The sequence below is a fragment of the Cygnus olor genome, chromosome 2, assembly GCF_009769625.2.
Source record: "Cygnus olor isolate bCygOlo1 chromosome 2, bCygOlo1.pri.v2, whole genome shotgun sequence".
NCBI lineage: Eukaryota > Metazoa > Chordata > Aves > Anseriformes > Anatidae > Cygnus > Cygnus olor.
This window is the reverse complement of record NC_049170.1, coordinates 131,890,542-131,907,799: the sequence shown is the minus strand read 5'-3', so window position 1 is coordinate 131,907,799 and position 17,258 is coordinate 131,890,542. Positions and strand designations below refer to the sequence as shown.

Sequence of the window (17,258 nt, the reverse complement as noted above, 5' to 3'; positions counted from 1 at the left end):
ATTTCATAATCATCCATACATAATAAAGTGTAGCAACAGAAATCCAGGAAATTTACTACATCCTCAATGTGTAAGTCTTATTAGTGCCTACTGTTCAGTTATTTCACATGATCTAGATGAAGTGCCTCAGGCACAGTTCAAAATCATGACAATGAAGTTATCACACAGGAACAATTAAAATTGCTGAGCATCAGAAACAGATTTCATCACAAGCATTAGAACTTGTGATTAATATTATAATTCCTCAAACTCTCATGTAGCCAATAGAATAGAAAATAGCCAATAGGCTAGAAAAAGAAACAATGCTACTAATGAAAAGAAATATTTCAGTATTATACCCATTCTGCTCATCAGAGATAGTGAGATGGAAATAAACGCTTTTCTAAATGTAGGAGCTGTACTGTATTACTTCTGAAGGAATGATAATGTCACTAGAATCTATATATCTATATCTATATCTATATCTATATATATATTAATGAGCCAATTCCTCTCATTTCACAATTCCAAGATGTTCCTAATCTTACTGGAATATTAAGCAGCAGATTATTTTATTTTCAGTAATTCATGAGTGTAAGGTTTTTAATAAGCTTCTTGATAGTATTTATAATTTTGGCAGCGATAGTATGACGTTTACTGAAAAATAATGGTGTTAATCAACCAGGAATCCCCATTTGTATACTGGTTCATGCAGAGATTACTTCTAAGGCTCTGCAATCTGACAATCACCACTACTAACTACCATTACAAATGTTTAACTTCTCTATAATAATTGGTGTCACAGAATTGTCTGTTCATAATTACATCTCATAGATCTGTTCATGAAAATGTTTAAAGATCAGCTATCCAAAATATGTCAGTTTGGCCAGATCAAATTCCTAGTGACTGCACAATATCATTGGCTTGAAGTGTTTATTGATACAAGTATAAATCCACTTACATCCTAACCATAAGATATCAACTCTTACTTTTGTTGTTCTTATTGTTATCAAAACCAAATTCTTTGGAAAACTGACAGAAGCCTGACAAAATGTACAACAAAAAGTTATCTGAAGAAGAGTTTCCAGAAACCACTAAAATCTTAGAAAACATTAAGAAGTCTTGACTAACATCCAACCACCTCCCAAGAGTCAACTCAATTAGTCTGCTGGACGAGTAATATCCTACTGAGGTAAGGCATTAAAAGAACATTAAAAAAAAAAACAGACTTCCTTCTTCTTCAAATTGGAAAGATACAGGTTTGATGGGTGGATCATTCAGTGGCTAAGGAATTTGCTTGGAGCTCATACCCAAAGAGTGGTAGCCAACGTCTCTATGTCCAGTTGGATGCTGGTGACAAGTGGTGTTCCTCAGGGGTCTGTCCAAGGGCCGGTACTGTTTAATATTTTTATCAATGACATAGACAGTGGGATAAGGTGCACCCTCAGCAAGTTTGCAGATGACACCAAGCTGAGTGGTGCAGTTGATACAACAGGAGAAAGGGTTGCCATCCAAAGGGACCTGGAAAAGCTTGAGAAATGGGCCCGTATGAACCTGATGAGGTTCAACAAGTCCAAGTGCAAGTGCTGCACCTGGGTCAGGGCAGTCCCCAGACCAGGAGAAGAACACTTTGAGAGCAGCCCTGCAGAGAAAGTCTTGGGAGTTGTAGTGGACAGAAAGCTTGACATGAGCCAGCAGTGCACACTTGCAGCCCAGAAAGTCAACTGCATCCTGGGCTGCATCAACAGAGGAGTGGTTAGCGGGTTGAGGGAGGTAATTGTCCCCCTCAACTCTGCCCTTGTGAGGCCTCACCTGGAGTACTGTGTCTAGGTCTGGGGCCCTCAGAACAAGAAGGATGTGGATCTGTTAAAATGGGTACAGAGGAGGGCTACAAAGTTGATCAGAAGGCTGGAACACCTCTCCTATGAAGAACGGCTGAAAGAGCTGGGGCTGTTCAGCCTAAAGAAGAGAAGGCTCAGGGGTGACCTTATTGCAGCTTTTCAATACTTAAAGGGGGTGTTTTTAAAAAGATGGAGAGTGACAAGGGGGACGTGGACAGGACAAGTGGGAATGGCTTTAAACTAAAAGAGATTTAGATTAGAGGTTAGGAGGAAATTCTTCATTCAGAGGGCGATGATGTTATCCAGAAAAGGATTAAACAGGTTATCCAGAAAAGTTGTGAATGCCCTGGAGGTGTTTGAAACCAGGTTGGTGGATGAGGCCTTGGGCAACCTGATCTAGTGGGTGGCATCTCTGCCCATTGCAGGGGGGGTTGGAACTAGATGATCTTTAAAGTCGCTTCCAACCCAAGCCATTCTATGATTCTATGATGCTACGTGATATCATAATTGTATTTGGTGATTGCAGTGTAGTGGAGGGTGGGTAGTAGGAAATATTAAGAGAGGGTATTGTGTTGTACATTCCAAGAAAAACAAAGGCTAATGAGTAGTTCTTGTTATTTTAAAGTAGCACTTATTTCTTTTCTGAAAATATATATACATAAACATTACTGAGGACACATACACTTAATTTTTTTTTTTTTCTTATTATGCATTTCTCACTGAACAGCTCTAAAATATAATATTAATGAGGTTTTCATGTTTCTGTTATAGAAACCTTATATATTTGACATAGGTTTTGCAGTTGAAGTGTAGAACTGTTAAGTCTTCCATCAAAACCTGCTTATATCCCAAATGACAGATGAACTTTAAAATGTCTCATTTTTAGTTCAGATATGTCTTCAAAAATGTGAATGAACATCTCTGATGATTAGTTGACTTTAAACTTCATATCGCAGAGTAAAGGTAATACTGTGAGGTAATGTTTCCCATTAATAAAACATCAATGCCTTGAAATATATGAGAGAAATAAAGTATAAGTCACTATCCAACTATTTCTAATGTAGTACAAAGCCATGCTGTAGACTTGTTCTGTCCAGTCCTTCTGTCCAGGGAGCTTAGGATGTCAGAAAATAGCTCAATTCAAAGGTGTTCTTTCAGCATTAATTTATTTGATAATAATCAGCGAAGACTTAAGAGATATGTAAGAAGCTGTGCATAATGAAAAGAACTGTTCATAATGTATTATTCAGTAATTCTATTCTCTGTTCAAAATATGATGCCTTAGTGGTTTGCAATGGCAAAATTAAAAAAAATAAAAATAAAAAAATATTCTGGTAGAATGAAGAAGCTGAGAACCCACCTGACCATCTTGTAAACATGACTTTTTAAGCCCGAAGATAATATGAAGATCTTAGTTTCTAAACTAAAAATATTTTTGTTCTTGTTTGCATCATATTCAATCACTAGCTATATTTTCATAATCAGAAAGAATTTGCTCCCTGCTAAAACCATTGGTTACATTGCATTCGGAGGAAAGAAAAAAAAAAAAAAAAAAAAAAAGTTAACTGTATCATAAGCATAAACAGAATCAAAGAATCACAGAAAATACCTCCAAGATCATCTGGTCCAACCATCCCTCTACCACCAATATCACACTCTAAATCATGTCCCTAAGCACCACATGACAGTACAAAAAATTTGACAAATAATTTGTCTTTGCCCTTTTGTGATACATTTTAAAAGTTTCTGTCTGCTCAAATGAAGTACCAAAGCAAGGTACATTTTTATTTATTACAGCAGACTTCGATTTGGTGACCATTTATACAGCGGCTTGTTAGATGAAGTCAGCACTAATGTCAGCGAGCAAGATGGATATATGTAAGTTAAGACCAAATTCTCTCTAATTTCTACTCTTCATTAACAGAATTCTTCCGATGGGTTAGCAGGAATAGTATAAAATGGCTGTGGCCAGTTGTGGAAGGACGCAACGCAATGACAGACCAGGAATGTCATTGGATTATGTATGAATGCTGTTTACAATTCGCTACTGGCTTCAGATTAGGAAAACTAGAACAGTAGTGTAATAATATGTTTCATTCGTCCTAATTCACCAGTCTGCTGACACTGATATTCACAATGTGCATATCTGTGAAGAAATATCATAAAATTTCTGAGATTAAATGATAAATTTTTTAGTGGAGCCAAAGAGAGATCAGCTTTTAAAGATTCTCCAAGTAATTCATAACACGCTGGCAAAGTCGCCTTTGTCATGATGTCACAACCATGTTGAAATTTGTATTCCCTCTTATTTTTTTTCTTTCCATCTCCAGGAAAAATAGATAAATATATAAATAAAGAAAGCTTTAACTTTATTTTTAGGCAAAAAATTCTAATTCATTTTCAACATGAATTATTCAAAGGTGACCTTGATTGAACCCATAATATATGAGGATCATTCGCTCAACGAAATGTTTGAATTAAGGACTGATCCGTAGAGAAGAATGTGAATTTCTTATATGAATAAAGAGCTAGAGCCTTAAGACTTCATACTCATGCCCACTGCGATAGAACTGATAATAGAAATTATTTACAAAAGATTTAAACAGAGTATGCATTAACAAATCTTAAACTGAAGGAAAAATTATTTTATGAAGAACATCTCTAACAAAACAAACAAACAAACAAATATTTATTATCAGAAAACCTTATTTCCCAGTGGAAAAACAGGAATGTACAATTTCACAACTGAACAAACACTGCATTTTAAATTATGCTTACTGTATCTCTTATATCTTGAGTTATAAATATGCATACATGATTTTTTGTAGTAGTTCTACATTAATTTTACATTAGAGGCCATGAAATAAATTTAGAAATGTAAAATCACAGAAAATAATGGTCCTTGCTGAGTTGAATAGCCAACAGAGCAGTTTGATCCAAGAAGGTTAGATGAACAAGACCTGGTACGCACCCACAAAATATTCATCCTTTCTTAACTTCCTTGTGCAAAAGGTTCTGATCTTTAAACACTTTAATTGGAAGCATTTCATAATGTGTATGGTAAAGATGTTGTATCTATCTGTAGTTTTTTAATCTCATTTCCATGGAGATATTCTGTTTCCATAATGAACAGCTTTATTTCATGTCTTCCCCATCTGTCATTTCTAGCTAAACAACTTCTGTTCTTCCTATCTTTCCTCATAAATCCTGTTTCTAAACTTCATTGCTCTTTTTTCTCTTCTGAATTCTCTGCTTCAGGTCCAAGCCATTTTTGAAATAATGTACTAAGAAAACAGGCACAAAACTTCAGTTGAGACATTATGAGTACATCTATTTGTCATATACAACCTTCTTGCTCTTTCATCCTAGGAAGATCTTGATTTTCATACTTGTGAGGGCTAGCTGACAGATGTCACTTATTTGGCAATCATTGTACTTTCTGCTTCTAAAAAGCTGTGTTACTACTTGAAAGTTCCTACTTCAAGTTCAATGCTACTATGATCTTAAAAAAATGTTTGGTTTTGTCTTCTGCATACATATACACAATGATAACAGGGGCAATGATTGCAGAAGCTTCACCATAAAACCAAAGTATTTATACCACAAACAAACAAACAAACAAACAACAACAACAACAACAAATAACTGCCTAACTAGCAGCAAAACAAAACATTAATTTCTTATCTGAAAGAGGAAGAAGGACAGCATCAGCATTATGGTGAATTTTTGTTGGAACCCTCTGGTAGGTATACCATGTGTATGAATCTGGATGTGCCCTGAAAAGGAGAAAAATAATTATTAATAATATATACAATTAATATTATTTTAATATATTAATATTAACAATATGTTATATTGTATTATAATGTTATATTATTATATTATAATATTAATAATAGGTAATATTAATAATATATATTTATATTTGTATATATTTACGTATTATATATATATAATATTATATATTTAAATTCAGGACAAAAAAAGTCACTTTAGAGAGTTGAATATGCTGATGTTTATGACCATATAGCATATCTTTTATTATTAAATCTGCATTTAGTCAACAGCATGAATATCTGGAGCTTTTTATTGTCACCTGAGGATTTAAGCTAACATATGACAAACTAAAAATAATATTTAAAATTATACTTGAAAAAAAAATTAGAAGGCCATAGCAACAGCTGTTAGATCAGTCCATAAGGACTGTTAATAGATATTCCTTCAAACATTTATCCATGGCTTTAAAATTCATAATAGTATTATTTCAGAGTTGCAAAAATGGAAAGTGAGAAAAGCTATATGGAAAAGTTCCCAGGGCAAAGACAGCATCTGAATTATTTATGTTGTACGAGCAAGCATTCTAAATATAAATAAAGTGATTTTTTGCTTTCTCTGGTTTGTATATTTTAGGACCTGAATGTAAATCTGAAAGAATTAGTATTACTATAGCAACCAAGATCCAGCTCTGCATATACTACACAAAGAATAATAATTTTGGATCTTAGTGAGTAAAAATCAACAATACCAAAACTGGATTATAAAGTAGAAATACAGAGATTGTAGACACAGGAAATGGATTTTTTTCTGATACGTTCAGATATCGGAACCAGTTATCAAACCACCCTTTATGCTCATTACAGATAAGTAGCCATTTCTAGAATATGATTCAGTATATAATAACAGTACCTCAAAGAGATTACATGAGTTGTGTTTTAAAAATTCCCCTTCTCCGCCCCCCCCCCCCCCCCCCCCCGCCTTTTTTTTTTTTTTTCCTACAGTTACTGTAAAGCAAGTGAGGGTGACTAGGTATGGAGAGCTCTACACTGGCAGCATCTCACCTTAGGTAAAATGAATCCTCCTAAGGCTGTTCACAGAGAGAGAGTGGTTAAGTAACTGCTTTATTGGGTGTTCCTAAAAATGCACTTGTGACTGTGCAGGTTGTCAGAATGATGCCTGAGCTGAGTTTTCATTTAGACAGAGAAAAGCAATGGCCATGATAGCTCATACATCCTCAGGAGCATCTTACGTATACTTGAGTGCTCACTTGCACTGCTGTTGGATATTAGTTTCTTGTGAAATGCATCCACTTTCAAATAGAATATGTACCGGGGAAATAGCATGTAAGTGAATATACATTATATTCCATTGATGATCCTGTAGAATAATATTAGCATTTATGTCATTAAATGTTTAATTCCATTGCTTTATGCCCTAGGGTGTCAAAATGTAACTCGTTATTGGGTGACAAGTGACTACCAGTTAGAAATCTCTATTCAAGGTACAAAACAGTCATGAGGGAAATAAAAAATATACTGTAAAAAAATTGAATAAAATTATAGGTTGGAATTATATAAGTATATAAATAAATAACAAATAAAAAGCTAAAGTAGATTTCAACTAGGAAAACTGTTATATATATTTTATTTTGAAATGAATAAGCCTTAAAGAAAGCCTTTACAATAAATTCAATTATTTCAAAAACTCCAAATATAAGAAAGGTCCTTTATTTCTTCCAGGAAAATTATTCAGGGAACCTGACAGATTTTAACATGAGTTTTTTCTTCTATCAATATGCAATGTTTTAAATTAGTCTTGTTACAGTACAAAGAGTGGCTGGGGGAGAGGGGGGGGGAATTAAATTTTAAAAAAATCCATGAAGACTGTATCTTGCCTTCACTGTGAAAGAACCAGCCTTTACAAGTTCAGAATGATCCACCACCGAGTGGACCTTTATTTATAAAACTCTCTGCCCAGAATGAGTTAAATTGTAGGCATCATTAATCATACAAGAGCACAGTTCTCATCTGTAGATTGGTCAAAAAAATAATAATACTCTTGCCAAAGGACTTGATTTGAAGCTCAGAAGCTAGGAAAAATAGTCTCAATTGTCCATGGGGAAATTGTATGGGAAATAGTTGATCTACTTTTACTAGAATTTAAAATACTTTACAGTACACCATAAAATTTATGGGAGGCAAATGTTTATATATCTTCTCTAGGTAATGATATAGCTCTTGTTCTCAACACAACTAGAATCTTTCTTAAATACATATTATTATTCAACACACAGAAACATGCCTGCTCCTTGGTTCTCTATACAAAATAAAAGATTGCATGGAATCATGGTATAATAAAACTGTTTGGAAGCATTTATAGTATAAAATGCTTATACTTGAATATACTTTGGCTACAGGCATCTTCCAGACGATGTTTAAATAACACAATATTTGTCATTACTAAAAAATAAGAATTTTAGAAATTGGAAATATGCAGAAATATGCAGAAATACTGCTTAACAGAATGCACATCTCTGAAAAATATCCACAGGCATCTCACAGTCCATCTGCACTATGAGGATACTTATTAATGTAATAATTACTTGCATTTGTTTAGAAAGCTAACATTCTTATATTTTCTGGTTCTTTAAAATGATTTGAAGACATTCATTTTTTTTTTCTGGGGAGGAAGGGATGAAAGCCCTGGTCGATGCAGAAAATACTGAAAGTGTTTTTTTGTTCTTTTTTTTTTTTTTCTTAGTTGCTATTATCCATTAATTGAAAAAGGAAGGGAAGGAGGAAGGGGAAGGGAAGGGAAGGGAAGGGAAGGGAAGGGTACATTTTATATATTAGTATATTAATGTTTCCCAGAACACGTTTTTCTTTCTTCTTTGTCCATGAATGTTTTAAAATAAGCAAACAAAAAAAATTAAATTATTGTCCATCCTTTCTTTTCCCTTAAAACTTTGGAATGAATTAAATCCTGAAAAGAACCTTTCACTGTCAGAATGGGCTTAATATCAAATATCCTACCAGATATTCTCTGAGGACTATGCACTCTTGGAACTGCTTGGAGGTATATAGCCATCTATCTGATGGTGATAGTTAATGCCTATAAATAAAAAGAAAGAAAAAATGAAACTGTACTAGTAGTAGCTAACTATCTACCATATTCAGAATCATAATAAATTCCCTAAAATTCTACTTTGGGAATGACAGTGATAGAGAATGAATTGTAGACAGGTCCACAACCACACTATATTGTAAGATGGAATGGGATGATTGCCTTCCTTAATAAGGGCTATCTCTACAAGTAACAGATTAAATATGCTTAAAAAGTATAATAATAATTAAAATATGTTTAAATATATTAATAATGTAATATAATAATTAATAGTAATAAACACATAATTAATAATATGTTTAAACAGTATAATAATAATTAAAAAAATCATTACACTATCTTGACTAGTAATACATTACATAATTTATATATTTATAATATATATTATTGCACAGTGGTCTAATCATGAATCTGTTTCAATCAATTTAAATAAGAGTAACCTAACAACTGAACTAGGAAAATATGTACAAGATCAGTCTGAGCTATATATTACAGCAAATTAACTACATTCTAGTGCAAGGGCATTACTGAAACTAATGTGATCCTTGGATATACATAAAGCTATGCTGCAATTTCTGTACATAACACAATGTGCAATAAAGAACTATGTCCATTCCTGATGCCAAGAAAATGTCAAAAATTGGAAAGGCTTGTTGATCATTGCTGAAGCAACCTAAATTAAACTCAAAAATATGCAGATGCAGTGATATTTGTACATGAATTAGGACAGAAGTGACATAGGTATGTTATGCATATACAAGCAACAGCTTTATATACATACAACAGCTAAACCTCAGATTTTTGCTGTAAAGAATGAACTCTATTTCATAGAGTTTCATATATTTCATATATCTATAAGATAATGTTTAGCAATCTCTGCAGTTTAAGTTATTTATTTGCATTCTTCACTTCTCTAAAATATAGACTATTATATAGACTATTTCAAATACCTTTTACAATGCAAATGTTTCAATATGATAAATGTCAGGGCTTTTGTTGTATCCACTGTATACCAAGGCTATACCTAATCCTTTTCTCTCCTCCTGTTTTCCTTTTTTTTTTTTTTTCTTTTTCTTTTTTTCACCCCCCTTCATTTCCAGCTTACTGCTTGTCTTAAAGAAGGTAAAAACTAATTTGGTATGACTTGGGATCAGAGCTAAATTTTGTTGCCTAATGATCAAATTTAGCTACGTGTCTTCCTGATCTCTTGTGCCAAAGCACAAGAAAGACTCTGAAATGTGCCCTAAAATTTCTCTGCCTCTTCTATACATTTTTTTCCTGAATGTAATGGAAAATTTTCCTAATAAATTTTCCTGAATGAAGGGCAATCCTGAACTTTTTTAATAAGAGTATGAGTGCTCCTAAAATGAAATAATGATTATTGTAAAGAACTTCAGTTTTAATAAAAGCTGAACTATTATATTTAGTATTTACTAAGAACATAAGTAATGTAGGTTCAATTGCAGATATCAGGATTTCCATTTCTCATTTTAATGCCAGCAGTTAACAATATTCAAAAATTAATCTTTCCTTTTACAGATTTATAATTATAAAAATGGATGGTAGGTGCAAACGTTTAAGCAGTTAAGCAGCATTTTCTATGAATATAGATGAAATTACAGAACAAGAAAACTGTTTTATCCAATTTTTTTATATCCTATCATTAATCATTGTTAGGATAGACTAGTGCATGTTAAATGAGTCTTACATACTAAATACAATGTTTTGAAGTATCAAATTACTCTGTTAGATCTGGAGAAAATAATTCTTCATTGGAATAGTCCTCTAAACTACTTTAAGACCTACAAAAGCTAAAAACTAAAGTATTTCATTTTTTTCATAGTATGAATTCTATGTAATCTTTAAGAAAGCTGTACAGCTGAAAATATGATTATTACATGACTTCTCCATTTGTATTGACATGAAAGTCTTTAAAAGCATATCTGTCAGAAAACTTCAACCTATTTTGATGCATGTACAAAAAAATCTTATTAGTTTAAGCATGAGGGGAATGACAGCAAGCTAATAGTGTATTTTTTAAGTTCCATGGGCCTTTCAAAAGGAGAAGATAAAACAGCATGAAAAGTATAATCTATGTATACTAAAACTTCTGAAATTGCTTTTATATTCCAGGCAGCAAAAAGATGTGAGATTTTAAGGTAAACAGGGCATATATTGCACATGTCTAGATAGATTTCAGGAAGAGGAGGGAAGAAGGGGAGGCATTTATGGTGTATAAATCTAGAAGAAACATCTACTAACAAAAATATTAATTAACATGAGAGAAAGGCTGAGCCAGACTTGTGGTAGGCTTGCATCTCAAAAGTACAGTGGTGCAGGTCACTGCTGCAGTTTCATCACAGCTTTTTTCACCAGGACAGACAACAGTGGAAGTAGGCAATAGGAGCACCAGTGTCTTTGACGCACCTGAGAGAGGGTTGGTATATGTACATACAAGCATAAACAAACACTTTTGTGTATTTATATACATGCAAATATATATTTATGCCCTTTTTTTTTTTTTTTTTGAGGGAGTTGATATTTTCACTGTGATTTTTCAGGCTCCACCACAAATTAAATCTATATAAATATTTAATAATTGTAATAGTATATAATTAGAGTGGACAGGCTTTCAGAATGTCTCAAACCCTGTCTTGGTTATCATCTTAAAACTGAAATTCTTGAAATTCATTGGCTTGCTTACTGTGTCATAATTTCAGTCCATTATTTTGCTGATTGTCTATTATAGAACAATATAACACAAATGCAAATGACAGAATAAAACTCACCAAACTAACTCATTGATTTGAAAGAATTTCAATAGCATGCCAATGCTTTTGTCTGCTTATTTGTCCGTTTAGAGCAATTTAATAGTTTTGATTAAGCATAACATAATATGTAGAAGGAAAATTAAAAGGCTGCCAAGTTGGGGGGGGGGGGGGGGGGGGGAAGTGCATTTATATAGATTTTTTAAATTATTATTTTATTTTAAATTTCAATGAAGTGGAAAAAAAATGTAGGAAAATTTTATGTTCTGCAGATGGGATATATCTTCAGGTATACACCTGCCATACCTTTTTGTATCATTATAATATCAAGCTGATGAAGAAAACAAACTAGAGCTGCTAGGGGAGGGGAACACTGATGTCAGCGTTAACAATGGCTGCCCAGACAATAAAAGGAACAAGCGTCGGCAGGAGAGTTTTTGAAGAGCAGCACAAAGGAATGTCAGCCAGTAAGTCAGTTTCATTAGGGACTGTGGTGGTTTACTCAGCTGGGCAGCCGAGCTCCACCTCAGCTGCTGTCTCACTCCCCCTCCTCAAAGGGAAAGGGGGAGAAAATACAATGCAAAGGACCCAAGGGTGGAGATAAAGATGGGGAGATTGCTCAACAATTATTGTGACGGGCAAAACAGACTCAGAGTAGGGAGGTAGTAGGATTTATTGCCTATTACTAACAAGCTAGAGAAGTGAGAAACAAAGGAAAGAAACCAAAAATACCTTCCCCCTACCCACCCTCTTCCACCTCCTCCCCCCGAGCGGCACAGGGAAATGGGGGAATGGGGGTTACGGTCAGTCTACAGCACTTCGTCTCCACAGCTCATCCACTCAGTCACTCTCATCCCCTGCGCTGTGGGGTCCCTCCCACAGGATGCCGTCCTTCCCGAAATGATCCTATGTGGGCTTCCCACAAGCAGTCTCTTCAAGAACTGCTCCAGATATGGGTCCGTACCACAGGGTCCATCCATCAGGAGCAAACTGATCCAACATGAGTCCCCCACAGGCAGCAGCTCCCACTTGATCCCCTGCTTCTGCGTGGGCTCCTCTCCACAGGCTACAGGTCTGGCACAGAATCTCCTCCAGCAGGGGTCCTCCACAGGCCTCAGCCTTCATCAGTGCAGGTCCACCTGCTCCACTGTGGTCTCCTCCACGGGCTGCATCGTGGAACCCTGCTCCACCGTGGTACTCCATGGGCTGCAGGGGGACAGCCTGCTTCACCACAGCCCTCACCACAGGCTGCAGGGGACTTCTGCTCCAGTGCCTGGAGCACCTCTCTCCCTCTTTCGTCACTGACCTTGGCATCTACAAGGCTGTTTCTCACTCTCTCCCAGCTGCTGTTCCCCAGCATGTTTTTTTTTTTTTTTATTTTTTCCTGTCTTAAATATGCTCTCACAGAGGCACAGACAATATCTTATCTAACATCAGGCAGCTTCTGTATTCTTCTCACAGAAGCCACATCTATTTCCTGTCCGCTACCAAAACCTTTCCACATAAACCCACTACCATGGCACAATATAAATACCTCTACATAAATATGCATAGAACAGAAAGAAAGCAGAGGGTAATGGAATTTTTAGCCCAGTCTCAGGGCTATGGCTCACATGACTGGAGTGCTGTAATGGATGGCTACAGACTCTTCAGGAGAGAGAGGCAAGAAAGAAGAAGAGGTGGGATAGCCCTCTGTGTTAGCAAAGGTCTGGATTGCATGGAGCTTAGTTGTGGTGATAAAAGGGTCGAATGTCTTTGACTGAGAGTCAGGAGAAAGGCCAACAAGGGAGATCTTGTGGTAGGACTATGTTAAAAACCACCCAGCCAAGACAAAGAAACAGACAAAATATTCTATAAGCATCTAAGAGCAGTGTCGCAATCACTAACACTTGTTCTCATGTAAGACTTCAACTTCCCAGACGTCTGCTGGAAATACAAAATAGTGGAAAAGAAGCAAAGTAAGAGATAACTGGAATGTGTGGAGGATAACTACCTTATGCAAGTTGTGAGGGAACTGGCTCTGGAAGCTGGCCCACTTGGCCTGCTGTTTGTTAACAGGGAAAGTCTTGTGTGCAGTGTGTTGGCTGGAGACTGTCTCAGACACAGCGAACGTGAGAGGATAGAGTTCTTGATCCTTGGGAAGTAAGAAGGGTGGTCAGCAGAAGTGCTACTCTGTTTTATTTATTTATTTATTTATTTATTGTAGGGATGATTTTGGCCTATTTAGGGACTCGGCAAACACAATCCCTTGGGAAGCAGTTCTGTAGGTCAAAGGAGTCCAGGAAGGCTGAATATTCTTCAGGAATGAAATCTTGAAGGCACAGCAGCACAACATCCCTATGTGCCAAAAGATGCACCAGCAGGGAAGAAGACCAGCCTGGCTGAACAGAGAGCTTGTTTTGGAACTTGGAGTAAAAAAAAAAAAAAACAGTGTCACTTTAAGGGGTGTAGCCAATTAACCATTACGGGTCCAGTCAGATTCAGGGTACTGAACTATCACAATCACAGATTCACCAATAATGCATTAACCGATATGGGTCTGGTCGAATTCAGAGCACTGAACTACCACGGTCACAGATTCACCAATAACGTGTCACGCCCTTACCCTAGTCGTGTTCAATGAGAACTGTCACAGCTAGGAACAATGCAGTTAAGTGCAATTTATTACAACAACAGGTACACAGGTTCTTTGGATTGCCAGCAATAATTTACTGTCTGAAAAAGCAAGCTAGAATGCATGAAATACACAGGTGCTCAGCCTGGAAATTAACAATTTAAAAGGCACAAAGACTCTATAGAGATTTCTAAGTTTCTGCGGAGACACCCAGTATAACTGTGTTCAAATCTCATCCAAAGGTGTCCCAACTGGCGGGGGAGGGGGGGAGCGGGGGGGGAGGAGAATGAGAAAAGAGGTTCAGCCTGTAGGCAGATCCCAGAAGTCAGGAGGTCCTTGTTATGGTACGTATATTCTCTTGTGGTGATGGTATCTCCCCTGATGATGGTATCTTCCCTAACATCCCCTCTCTTAGGCCAATTTATATTATTTTCTATCTTTCCGGTGGAGCTTGAGTGACTCTAGTCAAGCATATCTTAGTTAGGGTTGGTGAAAAGTTTTCCTGTCTCCATTTAAAGGTATAGGCTCCGAGAAATTCAGAGCGCGTGCTCGGTGAGGGGTGGTCACACCTTGGAGGAGGGTAGCTTTTGGGATGGAGGTGTGTTTTGGTATTATAATTATATTATAATGAGCAAAAGTACACTAGAGTACAGCATTTTGTCAAAAACATGACAGGTCATTGTCTCAGGGTAGCAAAAGTGCAGCTTATCAGTCTCGGTGTGCACAAGAACAATCGAGTCCCCACGTGGTCACAGAGCCTAGCAAAAGTGCAGCTTATCAGTCTCGGTGTGCACAAGAACAATCGAGTCCCCACGTGGTCACAGAGCCTAGCTGTGGTGTCTCCACTCCACTCTACGCTCCATATTGTTCCTTAGAGCCAGCACACCAGGTTCCCCCAGTGCGATAGCATCTAAGGTTGGAAACCTAGGGAACGCTCAGGTAATGAAGTTACGTCCTACCCTGAAAGCCTCTTCAATGCTGTACATTTTATTTAAAATGTGAATATTAGTTTTATTTTCCTAGTTACTTTAGGCAATTACACCACAGAGAGGCAACTCAGGAGAACTATAATGATTCCGTGAGGTTATGCAGGGAGGAAATTAGAAGGGCCAAAGCCCAGATAAAGATTAACTTGGCCACTGCAATTAAAATAAATAAATAAATAAATAAAATGCTTTTAAAAGTACATATCAAGAAAAGGAAGACTAAGGAGAGTCTCCATCCTTTATTGGATGTAGGGGGAAATACAGTGACAAGAAATGAGGAAAATGCTGAGGTACTTAATGCTTTATTTGCCTCAGTTTTTATTAGCAAGAATAATTCTTCTCAGGGTACCCAGCCCGCTGAGCTGCAATGAAGCAGAATGAAACTATTATAATCTAAAGGGGAAATGGTTAGCAACCTACTATACCATCTGAACACACTGAAATCTATGGGGCAAATCTACCAAGGGTGCTGATGGAGCTGGTGGTAGTGCTTACTAAGCCATTTTCAATAATTAACCTGGGGGTGCTGGTTGATAGCCAGCTGATCACGAGCCAGCAGTGTGCCCAGGTGGCCAAGAAGGCCAATGCAACCCAGGTTTGTATCAGAAATAGCAGGTCAGAAGGACTAGGGAAGTGATTGTCCCTCTGTACTTGGCTCTGGTGAGACCATACCTAGAGTTTTGTGTTCAATTTGGGCCTCTCACTGCAAGATATTGAGTTTCTGGAACAAGTTCAGAGAACAGCAACAAAGCTGGTGAAGGGACTACAAAACAAGATTTACAAGGAATGACTGAGGGAACTTAGGCTGTATAATCTGGAGAAAAGGAGACTAAGGAACTACCTGAAAGGAGGTTGCAGTGAAGTGGGTCTCCATCCGTTTTCTATACTGTGAAGTGATAGGACACGAGGCAACACCCTCAAGTTGTGCCAGGTGAGGTTTAAATTGGATATCAGGAAAAATTTCTTCATGGAAAGGGTGGGAAGATATTGGAACAGGCTGCCCAGGGAGTTGTTGGAGTCCCCATCCCTGGAAGCGTTTAAGAGATGTGTGAATTTGATGCTTAGGGATATGGTTTAGCAGTGGGCTTGTAGTGTTAGGTGGATGGTTGGACTTGATCTCAAAGGTCTTTTCCAACCTAAAAGATTCTATGATTATATACCATCTGATTGTACATCTCTTCCTTGTATTAATATCCTATGTAACTAAATAAAAATAAAATAAAAATAAATTATTAATTTATGTTATAATGTATTATATAACTATTTGAGCCTTTATTTCACTTGCTTATGAATTTAGTGTTTAGACTTAAAGTGTCTCTTTTGCTTTTTAAGAATGACACATTTGATCCTTTCCAAAAATTTGGTCAAATCTTCAGCCAGAGCAAAAAGCCTTAATTGCATGATTAAATGGTTATTGCAATAAATGGTGATTGGTTACTTTACTTTATTACTTGAAGTAGATCTTGGTCACATGCTGCAAACCACACAGTATAGTGGATAATAAATAACAAACGTAGGCCATACACAACTCTGTATATGGAACAAGTACTGTGGATAAACACAAATATAAGAATACCGAAGCTGCAATAGGGCAGGAATTGAACTACAACAGACTTTCAATTCTGTGATGTAATTCATTTGGGAACATGAGGGGATCACACATGAAGGTCATTAGTGATGAAACTGATTATACAAAGGGCATTAAATATGATCTTCCTGCCTGAGTGTTGGCCTCCTGGTGTGATGTCTCAGAGTTATTCATTAGAAGTACACGTGAAAGATATTGCCACTGACTGTTGTCTGGCTGCCATTCTCACTATTTATAATGGATTTCTCATCCTCTGCTGTTTTCAGTTCATACTGTGTAAGACTTAAGGTTTTTTTTTTGTTGTCTGTTTGCTTTTTTTTTTTTTTTTTTTTTTTTTTTTTTTTCAGAAGTTGATTTAATTAAGCCAGAATAGAAATAGTCACTGAAGACACTGGTAAACTCTTTTAGTCGATTGCAATTGCCTGTCTATTCCTACAAAATGCTGGAGGAGGATTCTGTGGTCTTAAACCATGGTAGAAATTAAATAGACTGCAGTCCTTCTTTTCCAGGTATACATACACATTAATATGCAGGAAGGACTTTACTCTGATAATTAATCTTTATGGGAAATATAGAGGATTG

At 36.3% G+C, this 17,258-nt stretch overlaps 1 long non-coding RNA gene across 1 annotated transcript; it reads left to right on the top strand.

Annotated features, from left to right (window-relative positions):
• The first annotated feature begins 962 nt into the window (after window positions 1–962).
• On the top strand, window positions 963–14,839 carry LOC121066301. Its single transcript, XR_005817653.1, has 3 exons — window positions 963–975; window positions 1,558–1,562; window positions 14,621–14,839. It is a non-coding gene; the product is annotated as an uncharacterized LOC121066301 (long non-coding RNA).
• The last annotated feature ends 2,419 nt before the right edge of the window (window positions 14,840–17,258 follow it).